Source organism: Pleurodeles waltl, chromosome 8 (genome assembly GCF_031143425.1).
Source record: "Pleurodeles waltl isolate 20211129_DDA chromosome 8, aPleWal1.hap1.20221129, whole genome shotgun sequence".
Taxonomy (NCBI): Eukaryota; Metazoa; Chordata; class Amphibia; order Caudata; family Salamandridae; genus Pleurodeles; species Pleurodeles waltl.
In genome coordinates this window covers 540854928-540871738 of record NC_090447.1, presented here as the reverse complement: position 1 = coordinate 540871738, position 16811 = coordinate 540854928, and the positions used below count along the sequence as shown (strand labels likewise).

The 16811-nt window shown below is 45.2% G+C and overlaps 1 protein-coding gene across 1 annotated transcript in view; it reads right to left on the bottom strand.

Moving 5' to 3' along the window:
- The window catches only part of CFAP47 (cilia and flagella associated protein 47), a 2216809-nt gene that overhangs the window by 1996321 nt on the left and 203677 nt on the right, over positions 1-16811 (bottom strand). The gene's annotated exons all lie outside the window — the stretch shown is intronic.

Genomic DNA, 16811 nt, shown 5'->3' with positions numbered 1-16811 from the left:
TTGTAAGAGTGCTGGAGGTAGCCTTTTAAAATCTACGTGGGACAGGGAACAGCTTTGCCCCAACAATCATGGCAGGATTGCCCATCCTATCAACACTTAGCCCCCATCCCCTCGCCTCACTGTCTGGGAGGAATACACAATGGCCAACTGCCATGCTATTCACTGTCATGTGACCCAGGGCACAGGCACCAGGCACCAAATGGTTAGGACAGTAAATGTCAACTTTCTAAAAGTAGCAGTTTCAGGACTGTAATTTAAAATCCGACTTTACCATTAAAGAGGATTCTAACTTGCAATTCATGCAAGTGCAAAAATGTTCTTATGTGCTCTCGAACTTAAGTTACAACTTATTAATAGTAATAAGGTAACCCAATGTTACCTAGGGGAGAGATTGCCCTTGCAGTAGTGAAAAAGGAATTTAGAAGTTTTCACTAACGCAACATGTACAATTTAAAAACCCATGTCCTACATTTCAAATACAATGGACCCTGCCCTGTCAGTTGCTTATGGCCTACTTTAGGGGTAACCTATAGGTATTAAAAAGGAAGGTTTAGGCCTGGAAAAAAGTTTATTTTGTTAAGTGGAATTGGCAATTTCAAATTGCACTACAAGCTCCAGTGGAAGGCCTGAGACATGTTTTGAAGGGCCACCTAAATAGGTGGCCCACTAGTAGCATTTAATTTACAGGTCCTGGGTAAATGGAGTACCATATATTAGGGATTTACAGGTAAACTAAGTGTGCCAATTGGGTGCAGGCCAATTCTACCATGACTTAAGGGGGAGGGCAAAGACACTTTAGCAATGATTAATAGTGATAGCGTGCACAGAGTTCGAAAGCCAACAAAACAAATTCAGCTAAATAGAAGGGGTGAAGGCAAAAGGGGTGACCCTGCAGAGAGGGCCAGGTCCTACACTATATACTATATGTTTTCTTTTATTACAACAGCATTTCATAAAGCATAAATGGTCAGGCCAAACTTAAAAAGGTTAAATAAGCAGGACATTTGTCTAATTTTGATCTCAACAGTCCCCTGTGTCTGCTAATGCAAATTGCTAGGAAGGAATACCCAACTTCCCTATAAGCAGGCTCTCAAACCACACTTGCTGCTTGAGAAAATCTAAATGATTGCACCTCTAAAGACTTCCTTCCACCACTGTTCTCCATAATTTTACTTCCTAGGCTGATTTCACTTTCTCCATTCACTCGTCCATTTCTCTAATTTGTCAGCTCACTTTAAAAAAGCATCACAACCAAGCTCAAGGACAGCATTCCAACCCATTGTTCTTGGTTGAATTGCAATGCTTGGTATGAATGCTACTCGGACTGATTGGCAGTGGTTATACTTATTGCAAGCATTTCTCCTGCCACCTTTTGCGTATCTGATGTAATGCCCTAGATGACAAGTGTTAGATCAGCCATCTCTTGGCGTGCTTTCCCCTGTCTTTTTGCTTCTGACCCCTTATTATTGCTCCTGTGCTAAATATCATTTTTGCTGGCTTTAGGACTCTAGGCACTTTACCATTGCTAACCACTGATAAAGTGAAAGTGCTCGCTATCTAAATGTTATTGGTAACTGGTTTATCCATGATTGGCATATTTGATTTACCAGTGAGTCCCTACTATAGTGCACCATGTGTGCAAGGGCCTGTAAATCAAATGCTACTAATGGGCCTGCAGCACTGATTGTGCCACCCACATAAGTAGCCCTGTAAACATGCCTCAGACCTGTCCCTGCAGTGTCTGTGTGGGCAGTTTTAAACTGCCATTTCGACCTGGCAAGTGCATCCACTTGCCAGGCTAAAGCCTTCCTTTTTACTATATTTAAGTCTCCTCTAAAGTAGGCCCAAGACAGCCCCAAGGGCAGGGTGCAATGTATTTAAAAGGTAGCACATGTACTGGTGCGCTTTACATGTCCGATAGTGAAATACTGCTAAATTCCGTTTTCACATGGAGATTGCCTTCAAATATCTTTTCAGTGTTATTTCCCATTGGGGTCCCGGAACTCACAATTTAAAAATACATCTTTTGACGAAGTTGGTTTTAAAACTGTAAGTTCGAAAATGCCACTTTTAGAAAGTGGGCATTTTCTTGCTTAATAATTCTTTGCCTCTGCCGGTCTATGGAATACACATCTGGGTCAGGATGACAGTTCGGCTGTTTGTGAATTCACTCCAGACATACATTCATAGAAAGGGAGCAGCGGTATGCCCTGCATATCCAGATGGGTCTTCCTGAGGTAGAGTGGTAGGAGGAGCTGACACTTGCACCTGGATAGAGCTGTGCCTGTCCTTACACAAAGTAATCTCTAACCCTCTGGAGATAGTCTGGGGCCAGGGCAGGAAAAGGCAGGGTCTTGTACGCTACAAAGACCTTTCTTTGAAGTTTGCCTACTTCAATGGCAGAAATGGGTATAAGTACTTGACCTCTGACCCCACAAAGTTAGAATCCTTCTGGACTAAGGACAATCTGCCAGGAAGAAGAGCTGGATGAACTGCCACTCTGCCTCTTGCTGTGCTGGCCTGCTGCTTCTGTCCTGGTAGCAAAAGGACTGGACTTTGCTTTCTACATCCTGCTTCCAAAAGTTCTCCAAGGGCTTGAACGGAGCTTGCTTCCGGTTAAGAAGTTCTGTTACAACCAAGAAGTAACAAGCACATTGACTCCAGAGCGACGTCGGTACCGGCGCCACTGTACAAATCTGCGCCACCACCTGCACCATAGCTGTGATCCCCGCTGAGTGAAACATTCACAATCGACCTCACAGGACTGATGCCACTGCAGTTCTTCCGAAGTCCGGGCACAGCAGGAGTCCTGAATGCCATGTCAATGACATCAGTGACACCAGACTTCACCACAGCAATCAACACCTCGCGACTTCACCAGCTGGATTCATTGAACCCATCTTGCCATAAAGAACTGACGCCTCGCCACCAACACCACATCACCTCCCCTGCAACCGTAAGAAATCAACGCCTCACCTCCCCTGCCTGGCAGTAAGGAACCTACGCTGCACCGGCTCCAGTGACACCTCACCTCCCCAACTCTTTGCAACGTCTTTGTTTCCCATCGTTTTTAAAAGGTACTGTACCTGGGTTCCATGCGACTCCGTGACCGGCCCATACTCCCTCACAAGTGGCGTCAAACTGTTCGGAATGACTCCGTCAAGACGCTGTGGTAGCCCCAGTTGGAGCTATTTTATTTTTAAGCGCTATACTAAGATTTAACCTTTGAAAATTAATATTTTTGCTTGTGTATGTTGGATTTTTGTCGTTTTGGTCTTGTGTTACTTAGATAAAGCAAGGGTATGCCCAGAAGTGGGTCCTATGCTCAATATGCCACTGGAAGAAAGCTACACCCAACGGACGCACCGCAATCAGGACAAGAACAGTCTTGAATTTCTTGTGTTACATTTCAGGGAGGACCTGGCCTGGCAGTTCAGACTTGACTGTTCCTATTGGTGCAGAGTCAATACTGATTTGCGTATGGTTGGTTTGAAGTTGAAGTGGCATGGTGGGCAAACGAAAGATGGGTTGGACTGCTCTCCCTAGCAATTGCCAGTGGTTAGACTTATTGCATGTATTTTTCCTTTCAAATTTTGTGTGCTTGATGCAACTTTCACCACTACCAATTTAATGACGATGCCCATCTTTTAAAGGGTACTTCCTAATAAAGAGCTGGAGATGGAAGTTTTCTTGACAGACAAAGGGATTATCCTTGCAGGATTAGAAAATCCACTGATATACACTCCCGGGAAGAAATATAACAACAACCTCTCAGTTAGGCCATTTTTTCAATAACAGTGGGAGGGTTGCAGGTTCTCTTTTCACAGTGGCTTGTTGCTAAATTTTTTTGTCTGTTTCTTTGTTTTCGGAGGCAGATCCTCTGTTTAGTCATTAAACCCCTTTAATGTGGGCGTCGGCCACTGGCCGACGCCAGCACTACCTCCCTGGTGCAGGTCACGACCAGTGGCCGACACCAGGGAGGGTGTTTGAAAATCCTCTGGTGCGTTGTACCCGAGGATTTTCTTTTTTTTTTTAAACCCTGGGAGACACGGAAGAGCTTCCGTGTCTCCCCCGCCCCTTTGTGACGTGAGCGCGCCACAAGGCGAGCTGAAGTCACAGTGTTGCTTTCCATATCTGAGCTGTAAGCGGCCGTAGGGCCGCTTCCTGCTCTGATCGGGAAAATGGCCCCAAACGGCCTTCCCCACATTCGGGAAGGCCTCGTATGAAAGGAGAGACTCTCCCCTTTCAAACGAGGCCTTCCTGAATGCGTTTCCTGGCCCTCGATCGCAGCACAGCTGCGATCGAGGGCCAGGAAACGCCACAAGACACCAGGGATTTCACTTGGGGGGGTTGGCCCCCTCAGGAAAACGGGTTGCCCCCCCCCAGGGCCATATTTTTTATTTTAAATATTGGGGCCCCCTGGGGGGCGCAATCACACCACCCTCAGGGGCTAATTTAAAAAAATAGAAAATAACTAAATTGACAGGGGGTCGCCCATAGCCAGGGCGACAGCCACTGCCTGCGCTATAATACAAATTAAATGTATGTTCGGGGTGGGGGGTGGCTATGGAGAGATGAAGAGCACGTTTGCTGGGTGGTAATGAGGGAATCCGAGGAGGAGGACATGGGAGTGGGAGCACCAATAATGATTGCTGGACTGGGCGCAGGAGGGGCTAAAGACTGTGACGAATGGTATGTGACAAGGTGTTTGAGTGTCTTGAAAGAACATGCCGATTGAGTGAAGAAGTGCAGGTAAGGTGGCCTCTACTGTTGCACGTATCACACACACACACCAGCAATTTTGTGACTGTCTATGTAGGCTAGTGTTTTAGAGCAACAGTTTAGCCAATAGCAGAGATGGCATCTTGATGGATGACTGCTGCTGACGTCACTCTGGTTATAGAGGACAGCTCTGACATAGGATCAGAGACTAACACAGAAGATACTGAGACAGCATCTGAGGGATAGGACAATGGTGCAGACTTTGGGAGTGATTTTTCAGTTGGAGGTGTCCCATTGGATAACTCCTTCCAGTAAATTGTGAGGGCGGTGATGAGGGAAGTCCTGTTGTCCCTTCGCAAGCACAGTCTGTGCAACAGGGCAATAGTGGGTTAGCCCAACCCAGAGAGCAGGTGAATGCGGGGGCAAGCACAGAGAGGGTGCTCTCTTGGGAGCTCCCCAATTTAGTTCAGCCCCAAATTCCACTGCCCAAATTGTATTGTGGAGACATCAAAATTATCTATCACAAAAGAAACTGGTTTTGTAAGGCAGGCACCTGTGTTTTTGGTTCTGGGGTCGGCGGCTATATAGGGAAACATACTAAACCCAAACATTTCTGGAAACTAGACATCCAGGGGAGTCCACAGTGGTGTGACTTGTGTGGATTCCCCAAAGTTCTTACCCAGAATACCCTGCAAAGCTGAAATGTTGAATATAAACTATTTTTCTTGCATTTCTGTCACACAAACTACAGGAATATGCTGCGATCCACAAAATTCCTACCACCCAGTGATTACTCACCTGTCCTGATAAAAACACTACCCCACTTGAGTGCCGATACTAGTGCCTGCGTAAGGAATGGATCACCCCAGGGTCAACGGTTGCCTCATGTAAGTACCAACATTGACTGTTGTGTGATCTATTCCTGTTGCGGGCATTAGGCCTACCCACACAAGTGAGGTACCAATTTTATCGGGAGACTTGGGGGAATGCTGGGTGGAAGGACATTTGTGGCTCCTCTCAGATTCCAGAACTTTCTGTCACCGAAATGTGAGGAAAAAGTTTTTTTTTGGCCACATTTTGAGGTTTGCAAAGGATTCTGGGTAACAGAACCTGATCCGAGCCCCACAAGTCACCCCCATCTTGGATTCCTCTAGGTGTCTAGTTTTCAAAAGTGTGCAGGTTTGCTAGGTTTCCCTAGGTGCCTGCTGAGCTTGAGGCCAAAATCCACAGCTAGGCACTTTGCAAAATACACATCAGATTTCAATTTAAAAATGTGATGTGTCCGTGTTGCCTTTCCTGTTGCGTGCATTAGGTCTACCCACACAAGTGAGGTACCATTTTTAATCGGGAGACTTTGGGGAACACAGAATAGCACAACAAGTGTTATTGCCCCTTGTCTTTCTCTACATTTTTTCCTTCCAAATGTAAGACAGTGTGTAAAAAAAGACGTCTATTTGTGAAATGGCCTGTAATTCACATGCTAGTATGGGTACACCGGAATTCAGAGATGGGCAAATAACCACTGCTGCTCAATACCTTATCTTATGCCCATTTTGGAAACACAGAGGTTTTCTTGATACCTATTTTTCACTCTTTATATTTCAGCAAATGAATTGCTGTATAACCGGTATAGAATGAAAACCCATTGCAAGGTGCAGCTCATTTATTGGGTCTGGGTACCTAGGGATCTTGATGAACCTACAAGCCATATATCCCTGCAACCAGAAGAGTCCAGCACACGTAACTGTATATTGCTTTAAGAAATCTTACATTGCAGGAAAAAGTTAAAGTAAAAACTGCTGTTTTTTTCAGCTCAATTTCAATTTTCTTTTTTTCAGCTGTTATTTTCAGTAGGAAAACCTTGTAGATCAACACAAATGAATCCTTGCTGAACTCCGAATTTTGTCTACTTTTCAGAAATGCTTAGCTTTACGGGATCCAGTATTGGTTTCACACCCATTCCTGTCACTAACTGGAAGGAGGCTGAAAGCACCAAAAATAGGAAAAATGGGGTATGTCCCAGTAAAATGACAAAATTGTGTTAAAAAAAATGTGGTTTTCTGATTCAGGTCTGCCTGTTCCTTAAAGCTGGGAAGATGGTGATTTTAGCACCACAAACCTTTTGTTGATGCAATTTTCAAGGAAAAAACCACAAGCCTTCTCCGGCAGCCCTTTATCCCATTTGTTTGAAAAAAAACTAAATTTTAGGTTTATTTTGGCAAATTTCTTGGTCTCCTCCAGGGGAACCCAGAAACTCTGGGTACCTTTAGAATTCCTAGGATGTTGGAAAAAAAGGACGTAAATTTGGCGTGGATAGCTTATGTGGACAAAAAGTTATGAAGGCCTAAGCGCAAACTACCCCAAATAGCCAAAAAAGGGCTCAGCACTTGGGGAAGGGGGGTGGGGGGGGGGGGGGGCAGGAGGCCCAGCAGCTAAGAGGTTAAGCTTAATAGAATGTAGTGTTTATATTTAGAACGACCAATGTGAGATTGCCAAAGTTACTTGCAGCTTCCCAACTTCCTAAATTGAAGATTCTGGAGTTAAAACTTTCACAGGAGAATAGTTGTCCAAATTTGGCAACAGATGACCTATAACCTTCAGAATACAGTACACGGTAAACTGGAAAATGTTGTTACAGCTGTGACCTCCCATGATTTCAGAAGAGAGAATGTAAAAATCTGATCAAAAAGCTGTGAAAACACAATTACCAGCACCTGAAGAATACAACCTTAATCTCTCAATGCTCCAAAAACAGGCACATGTAAATAATTTCCAACACAAATCTTCAGGAAGAAAATATTCATCTTGGGGAAAGAATTACACCTGAGGGTGTCAACAGTGGCAGCTCCTTGCACAGTAACATTCAATCTAGGACTATTTGTATTGTTTACGTTCACAGGGGCCTTCCACATGTGACTCAGAGTGGACTAGTCTACAAAAAAAAAAAAATACTCTTATTTCTTAGGGGCCTTTGGTTGAGGACAAACTGTGGAAGACTGCATCCCATGAAATGTCACTTATTAAGAAGGCTGTGCATTATGACAATCAATTTACGCAACCACTATGCCATACAATGGCAGTAATGGTACCTGAGCGTCGCACCAGTCAATAACCCAGATTCAGTTCATCCTTATGCCCACGCATACCAACAATGCAGGAAAGCAATGTGTATATCTTCAAATAAGCAAATATCAATGGAGTAGGAACTAAGATACTTGCTAAATTGGAGCTATTAACATTGCCTTCACACATAAATTCCAATAGATTTCTGCACACACCTGATAAAAAAAAAAGGGCATACAGATCAATACTGAGGGGGTTCTCGTTCTAGAAAAAGTCCAGGAAAAATAAATCTTTCTACAATATTAAAGTGATCCTTAAGATATACACTGAATAAAATAGTGGTATAATAATGTTACCTTTATCTAGGAATCTTCCAAAAATGACAGCCCAGAGTAAATGCTTAGTGTATGAAAGAAAAGAGGCAGGCATAAAACCTTATGGGAAATAAGATGAGGAAACAGTTAAACCTATTCACAGTTTCCTTCTGTGTTAATGTGCCTGACTCAAGGGCCTTCCAGATAGGTTGCAAATTCTAAATAATGTTTTTTTTTTTTAAAGCGTAAATATGGCAAACGGAATAGTGATGCCGCTAGCCAAATCAAACAGGAATCAGTTGTTGGAAATATGGGTACTGGTTGAGGGTGTTTGAAACACCACTCAAGCAGCAACCACAATCCCTGTCAGGGTGAAACACAAGCAAACCCCAAATTAAACTGTGCTCAAACCTCTGAAACCTCTGCCAGCTTGTCACAAAGGCAGTCAGGCTTAACTTGGAGACAATCTGTAAAGTATTTATGCAGCACTTCAAACAGTAATAAAGTGAAAACACAAGAGAAATCCCACACCAATCTAAAAAAAAAGTGGAGCAAAATTTAATACATTATTTGAAAACAAAAAAACAAAAATCCATTCAGTAGAAACTGAGATATGAAGTTTTAAAGATTTCAGGTAAGTATAGCACCTAAAAGCACAAACAGCTACTCGCAGCTACCTGGTCTTGCAAGACCGGGTGAAAGTCAAGTTCAGACCGACCACAATGGAGCGCGTTTTGGACCAGGGACTAGCTTACTCATACTGAAAGAGTTACGTTCATAGACCAGCGCAAAGAGTTCACTCGAGGTGGAAGGGGCCACGAGGAGCAGGAACAGTATCATGGATGGTTGAAGTAGCATGAGGAGCAGGTCAGTGGTCGTGGACGGCTCCCACACAGGAGGGAGCTAATGCGAGAGACACCGGGTCTTTCAAACAACATGACTTTGCCTTAGACAATAGACAACACGGATAAGTTACTTACCTGTAAATCCTAGTTCTCTTCCAGGGGATCCTCATCAATAGTCATAAACATTGAATATTCCCGCCCTCGTGCAAGGATCCCGGAGCATATATAAAAAAAACACACATGTATAAGTATGAAATAAACACGAAAATTATAGCATTTTTTAGTACACAATTTTCATACCAAATTCATGTATACATGTGCACAACAGCAATGCAGACTATATTGATAAACAGGCTAAAATGCTTTATTTCTATGGAGTATTTTTTTTTTTTTTTTAAACACTCCCTTTTATAATTACAAGAAGAACTTTCCAAAGCCCCATAGCTGGGCCCAGGAAAAGAAGCAGTAGCAACACATGTGAAAAAAGAGAAAAAACGACATTGAAAACAATGGAGCATTATTAGCCAATAGGCTGCATGCAGGTTAATACAGCAGAACCACTAAATTTGGCACCGTGCCTTTAGGACCCTGAGCACCTCCAGTATCCCACCATGCCTCAGGGGTGAAGGAGAGGTGACAGTTGGTTCACAGTTCGGTCAGTACTTTTTTTTACGGTGACAACACCTTCAACAGATTAGAGAGATGGTCTGTCCTGCACTTCTAGAAGTCTTGCGTCCGGGGAGGAGGGTGGGTTGTTTATGACTGATGAGGATACCCCTGGAAGAGAACTAGGATTTACAGGTAAGTAACTTATCCTTCTATTCCAGGGGATCCTCATCAATAGTCATAAACATTGAATAGATTAGCAAGCCCATCCCTTATCTCTGCGGACTGTCTGACAGAAGTGCAGGAAAAAGACAAGACATACACTATGCAAACAAATTTCTCAGAGACGCTTGCCCAACCTGAGCGTCTGCTCTGGCATCTGAGACCAAACAGTAATGACCAGTAAATATATGCACAGATTTCCATGTAGCAGCCTTACAGATTTCAGAAATTGGAACATAATTAAGGAGGGCAGCAGTAGCCGCCTTTTCTCTTGACGAATGAGCTTTAGGCCTAGCCAATAACTGTTTGTTAGCCAATTGATATGCAGTAACAATACATGAAACTATCCATCTAGATATGGTTTGTTTTGAAGCTGCATCGCCTGTTCTCATATGACCGTAATTTACAAACAGGTGGTGAGATCGTCTAATCAATTTGGTCTTAGCCAGGTAAAATTTTAGCACTCTTCAAATCCAGAGAGTGAAGAGCTTTCTCCGCCGGAGTATCCGGATTGGGGAAAAAAGTTGGTAGTGAAATAGTCTGATTAATGTGAAAATCTGACACCACCTTCGGTAAGAATGATGGTTGAGTTCTTAGAACCACTCTATTTTCATGGAAAACCATGTATGGTTCCTTCGAGGACAAAGCCTGAATCTCACTGACCCTCCTAGCCAAAGTAATGGCTACGAGAAAAGCTGTCTTCCACGTAAGGTATTGTAAAGAAGCTTTGTGGATAGGCTCGAAAGGAGGGCCCATGAGTCTAGATAATACTATGATCAGTTCCCATGGAGGCGAGGGTTTTCGAATGGGTGGAAAAACCTTCTTCAAACCTTCTAAGAAATCCTTGACTACTGGCATTGTAAAGAAGGATTCCTGAGAAGGTGACTTACGATAGGCTGTAATGGCTGATAAATGTATCTTAATAGATGACACTTGCAGACCTGATTTTACCAGACGAAGAAGGTAAGACAATATGACCTCCTACTGCGCCAAAATGAGATTCTGACCCTGCTGACTACACCATATGTGGAATCTCTTCCACTTGAACGCATAAGAGCGCCGCATGGATGGCCTTCTAGACTCCTTGAAGATGTTCATGCATTCCTGCGAGAGCCCTAGATGCCCATTCTGCAGGAATTCAGGAGCCATGCCGACAAGCTCAGAGAGGGAAGGTTGGGGTGAAGAATCTTGCCTCCCAGCCTGCAAAGGAGATTCAGTCTGCACGGCAGTCTCTTGTGCAGTTGTTCTGACAGGTTGAGGAGATCCATGTACCAGAACTGACGAGGCCATTGCGGGGCTATGAGAATCATTCTGGTGTTGGATCTGTAGAGTTTGTTTATCATCACTGGTATCAGGGGAATCGGTGGAAAAGCGTAGAGAAATATCCCTGACCAGTCGATCAACAGGGCATTCCATCGAGACCCCGGACGGTAGAACCTGGACGTGAAGTCTGGGCATTTTTTGTTTACCTCGTCTGCAAACAGATCCAACTGAGGCTGACCCCATTGAACGAAGATGTCTTTGACGACCTCGTCGTGAAGAACCCAATCATGGGCGTCCTCGAGGGTTCTGCTTAGGAAGTCCGCTGCCACGTTTTGCTGCCCTGGAAGGTGAATTGCTGTAAGACATTTCCCTCGCTATGAGCCAATGCCAAATGGCTTGAGACTCCAGAGACAGGGGCCGGGATCTCATCCCTCCTTGCTTGTTCAGATAATACATTGTCGTCGTATTGTCCGTCTGCACCAAGAGAGACTTTCCCCGAATCGATGGAGCAAATGATTTGAGAGCCAGATGGACCGCTCTGAGCTCCAGCAGGTTGATATGGTACGACTTCTCTTTGCTGGACCACAAACCCTGAGCTTGAAGGGAACCCAGATGAGCTCCCCAGCCCTGAAGCGATGCATCCGTTACTAGAGTGTCGGACGGGATTGGATGATGAAACGGAACTCCTGCTGATAGGTGATGTCTGCACAGCCACCATTGTAATGATTGCCACGCTCCTACCGGAAGAGGCATTCTGTCTTCCTAGTGGCCTGTGGGTGGATTCCAGTTTTCCTCTAGAGCCTCTTGAAGAGGTCTCATATGCAACCTGGCATTCGGGACTATGAAAATGCAAGAGGCCATGGAGCCCAATAGAGATGTCACTTGACGGGCTGTAGGCGCGGGGGAACCCAGAAGGTCTTGACACTTCCTCCTTATTGATAAGTCGTTCCTCCGAAGGATACACTCTTTCGAGCTCTGTATTCAGTATCGCTCCCAGGTAGTGGAGGGTTTGTGTTGGGATGAGGGTGGCTTTTGGAAATTGACTTTTAGACTCCGAGACCGGAAAACACTGAGCACAATGTCTAGATGCTTTTTCGCTTTTCCGGAGAGGAGGTTTTCAGTAGCCAGTCGTCTAGGTATGGATAAACAAAGATTTTCTGCTTCCTTAAATGTGCCGCTACCGTTGCTACACACTTAATGAATGCGCGAGGGGCAGATTTTAGGCCGAAAGGAAACACCTTGAGCTGATAGTGTTGGGAGGCTGTCACAAATCGTAGGAATTTCCGATGTTTGGGAATGATCGGGATATGAAAATACGCATCCTGCAGATCTATGGAGCACATCCAGTCTCCTCGACGCAGTTGAGGGAAAATCTGAAGGGCCAGCATTCTGAACTTTTGCTTCTTTATGTATTTGTTCAGCAGCCTCAAGTCTAGAATCGGTCTGAAGACTCCTTCCTGACCCTTTTTTGCTACCAAAAAATTGCGGGAGTATACCCCCTTTCCTCTTTGTGCGGCTGGCACCTTTTCTATCACTTTTTTCTGTAACAGAGCACGAACCTCTTTGCGTAATAAGCTCATGTGAGCCGGTCTTGATTTGGTTGGTGGCAAATGAGGTGGAGGTTGTCGGAAAAGAAGAGTAGCCACTCTCTACAATGTTCAGTACCCATTTGTCTTTTGTTATGCAATGCCACTCGTGAGTGAACGCTGTGATAATACCATACACCACTCCGCTTGGGGGAAGTAAGGGAAGCGATTCCTCATTGTTTTGCGGGGGCTTTGGGGGTAGACTGCTGCGGTCTGCTTGATCCTCGGTCTCTTGTGGCCTTGCAAGACTGGAATAGGGAACGCCCTTGTTTCTGTTGTGGTCTCTGGGACCAATGAGGGGTTTGAACCCTCTGTTGGAACGGGCGCCTGTCGTAAGGCCTGTATCTTCGCCTGAAGTCTTTCCTTCTTCACTGCCCTCATGGTGTCGACCTCCGCCTTCATACATGCCATCTCATCATCCGAGTGGGTTCCAAAGAGCAAGTTTCCATTAAAGGGAAGATTCATAATACGCTGTTGCGCTTCCTGATTTAATCCTGTGAGCCTCAGCCAGGAAGATCTTCTTGCACAAACCCCACACGTAACCATGTGCTGCCAAGTCTGCACCGTCTGCTGCCGCCCTGATGATCTGATTGGACACCAGACTTCCCTCCTCAAGGATCTCCTGAAAGTCCTGCCTGTCCTCTCTAGGCAGCTTTTCTGCAAATCTGCTCAGCGAGTCCCAGAGTGACCGATCATATCTGCCTAGGAGAGCTGAGGCGCTGGAGACCTTCATCATTGACGCCGCCGTGCCACACATCTTCCTCACGAGAGAGTTGAAGTGTCTACTCTCCTTGTCCGGTGGAACCGTAGAGGATGACCCCACTGAATGCGTCTTGCGGGCTGCGGCCAATATGACTGAGTCTGGGGGTGGATCAGTCCTGAGAAACAGAGGATCTCGATCAGGGGCCTTGTATTTTTTCTAGATCCTAGCGGGAGCTGAACGGAGGTTTGCTGGCGTTAAAAAAGTCTCCATGGTTGGCTGGAGAAGACCAGGCACAAGCAGTAACAACTTCTTTGAAACCGCCCTGTGTTGCAGGGTTTCAAAGATTACTGACGAGGAGGTTGAAGGTTCCGGGACCTTAATATTAAGCTTTTGTGCTCCCCTGAGCAGCACCTCGTTCAAAGTTGTGATGTTGTCCACCGGGGAAACTCTAGCTGGTGGAGGATCCGTCAGAGTCGGGGAATAACCTCTTATGGAAGATCTCGATGATGTGGACCAAGAAGGAGACCTTCTGTGATAGCGCGATCTTGACCTTGATCTTCTCTGGGAGCGTGGCCTGCTCCTAGATCTTGTTGTAGTGCGCAGAGGCCTAGTGGCAGACTGGCAAGACTTAGAACGAGCCCTTTCTGTATGCGCCGTTGGCGATGGTGTCCTCGGAAGAGACACTGATGGTGAATACATCCGCGAGTATTGATAGTCTAGAGAAGCCGGTGCTTTGTTAAGACTCTCCAACCACCTTGGTGATAGGTTTATGGGCGAGATGTGCCCTGACGATGCGGCCCTTGACCGCCCAGACAATCAACTCCTTATGGAGACCACTGGACTTGTTGGAGTGACATTCTTGTGAGCCGGTGGTTGCTGACGCTCTTCCCCTTGAGAGATAGGCAGCGCCTGTCTCGACATCGAAGGGTGTACCGACGTCGAAGGAAGTACCATGGACTGCTCAGGTCTCGACGTCGAGCGCCTCAACGGCGACCGGTGGTCCCTTGAATGTGCTCGCTCGACGTTGTATGCTTCATCATCGAGTGATGGGCTTCTGACGACGGAAGCTTCTGCTCTCTCCGTTGAGGCGATCTCAACGTCGTCTTTCGTGCAGTCGAGGGATGTGATGCCTTCGACAGTGTACGAGCATGGTGGTGCTGGCTCGACGTCGATCGGTGGGTTGCCGTCAACGGAGATCTGTCCCGATGAAGGCTATGCACCTTCGACGTCGTATCCTTCGACGTCGGTCGGGTCGCCGTTGACGGCAATCTGCGATGATGCGACGCTGGCAGCGACGACGTTGACGGGGAACAGATAGGCACCTTCTTACCAGCTGACGTCGATCTAGCCGGTCTCTCCTGAGAATGGCTGGTTGACTGCCTGGGAAGCGAAGTGGACGATGTTTTCTGCCTCTCATGAAGGCCATGAAGCCTGATTTTCTCTCTGTCCTTCAGAGTCCTTTTGGGCATGTTCTTACAGTGCCTGCATGTGTCAGGGCAGTGGCTCTGAGGCAAACACACAATACAGAGAGAGTGTGGATCAGACTGGGCCTTCTCCTTCCCACAGGAAGGACACTTCACAAAAAGAGAAGGCATTTTCCAGTCAGGAAAAAATCCCCTCACTCAGACAAAGGTGAAAAACGTTGTGTGAAGGTAGAAAAAACAGTGTTTTTGAAAACATTTCTGTGAAAAAAATTGAGAGCTCAATGCTCCAGGATCCTCTCAGAAGAAGCCGGAAAAAAGAACTGACCTAACTGTGAACCAACTGTCACCGCTCCTTCACCCCTGAGGCATGGTGGGATACTGGAGGTGCTCAGGGTCTTAAAGGCAAGGTGCTAAATTTTGTGGTTCTGCTGTATTAACCTGCATGCAGCCTATTGGCTAATAATGCTCCATTGTTTTCAATGTAGTTTTTTTAATCTTTTTTCACATGTGTTGCTACTGCTTCTTTTCCTGGGCCCAGCTATGGGGCTTTGGAAAGTTCTTCTTGTAATTATAAAAGGGAGTGTTTTAAAAAAAAAAAAAAAACTCCATAGAAATAAAGCATTTTAGCCTGTTTATCAATATAGTCTGCATTGCTGTTGTGCACATGTATACATGAATTTGGTATTAAAATTGTGTACTAAAAAATGCTATATTATTCATGTTTATTTCATACTTATACATGTGTGTTTTTTTTATATATGCTCCGGGATCCCCGCACGAGGGCGGGAATATTCAATGTTTATGACTATTGATGAGGATCCCCTGGAAGAGAATTGACTGCGTCATCCTCTACTGGTTTACAAAGCCAGTATGCTTACATATGTAATAGGTGAAACCTCCATGAAACCACAACAAAATTCAACCTACATTAATCTCTTGAAAATCTGAATCTGCACTCATTAGGTCACACTGAACACAGCATGATTAAACAATATGAAACCCTAGGGCCAGAGTTTCTAAATCCTAAAGACATTCCCCTGTCGCTAAATTAATGTTTTCCTTTGCCTCATTCACAAATGCATCCATGATAAATTGTTTAAGAGATAAAACGTGTCAAAATGCCTATTGTTAGACTTGACATTCTTGGTGTGGTTGTCCCTTACTTTTTGCCACTGCTTCCCCGGTTGCTCATATGTGTTGGACTCGGTTTTTGCTGTTTGTGATACTCTGGGCACTTTACCACTGCTAACCAGTTCTAATGTGCTCCTATATAAAATGTATGGGTAATTGGCTTATCCATGACTGGCATATATGATTTACTAGTAAGTCCCTAGTGAAGTACACTAGTGGTGCCCAGGGCCTGTAAATCAAATGCTACTAGTGGGCCTGCAGCACTGGCTGTGCCACCCACATTAGTAGCCCTATAAACATGGCTCAGACCTGCCACTGCAGTGTCTGTAGGTGAAGTTTTAAACTTCCAATCCGACTTGGCCAGTGTACCCACTTGCCAGGACTAAACCTTCCCTTTTCATACATGTAAGGCACCCCTAAGGTAGGCCCTAGGTAGCCCCATGGGCAGGGTGAAGTGTATGTTAAATGGGGGACATGTACTGATGTGTGTTATATGTCCTGACAGTGACATACTGATAAATGTAATCTTCAATGTTGCAAGGCCTATCTCCCTCATACGTTAACATGGGGGATGCCTTTAAAAAATATTAAAGTGCAGATTGCCTTTGACAGCAGATAGAAAGATGGAGTTTGGGGTCACTGAACTCACAATTTAAAAATACATCTTTTAGTGAAGTTGGTTTTTAGATTGTCAGTTTGAAAATGCCACTTTTAGAAAGTAGGTATTTTCTTGCTTAAACCATTCTGTGACTCTGCCAGTTTGTGGATTCCCTGTCTGGGTCAGTTTGTAATTCCCCTCTAGACAGTGAGACAAAGGGAGCTCGGGTGTAGCCTGCATATCCTGATAAGCCATCTGTGCTAGAGGGGAGGGAGGAGTGGTCACTTACACCTGAATGGGCTGTGCCTGCCCTCTCACAATGCAGTCTCCAATC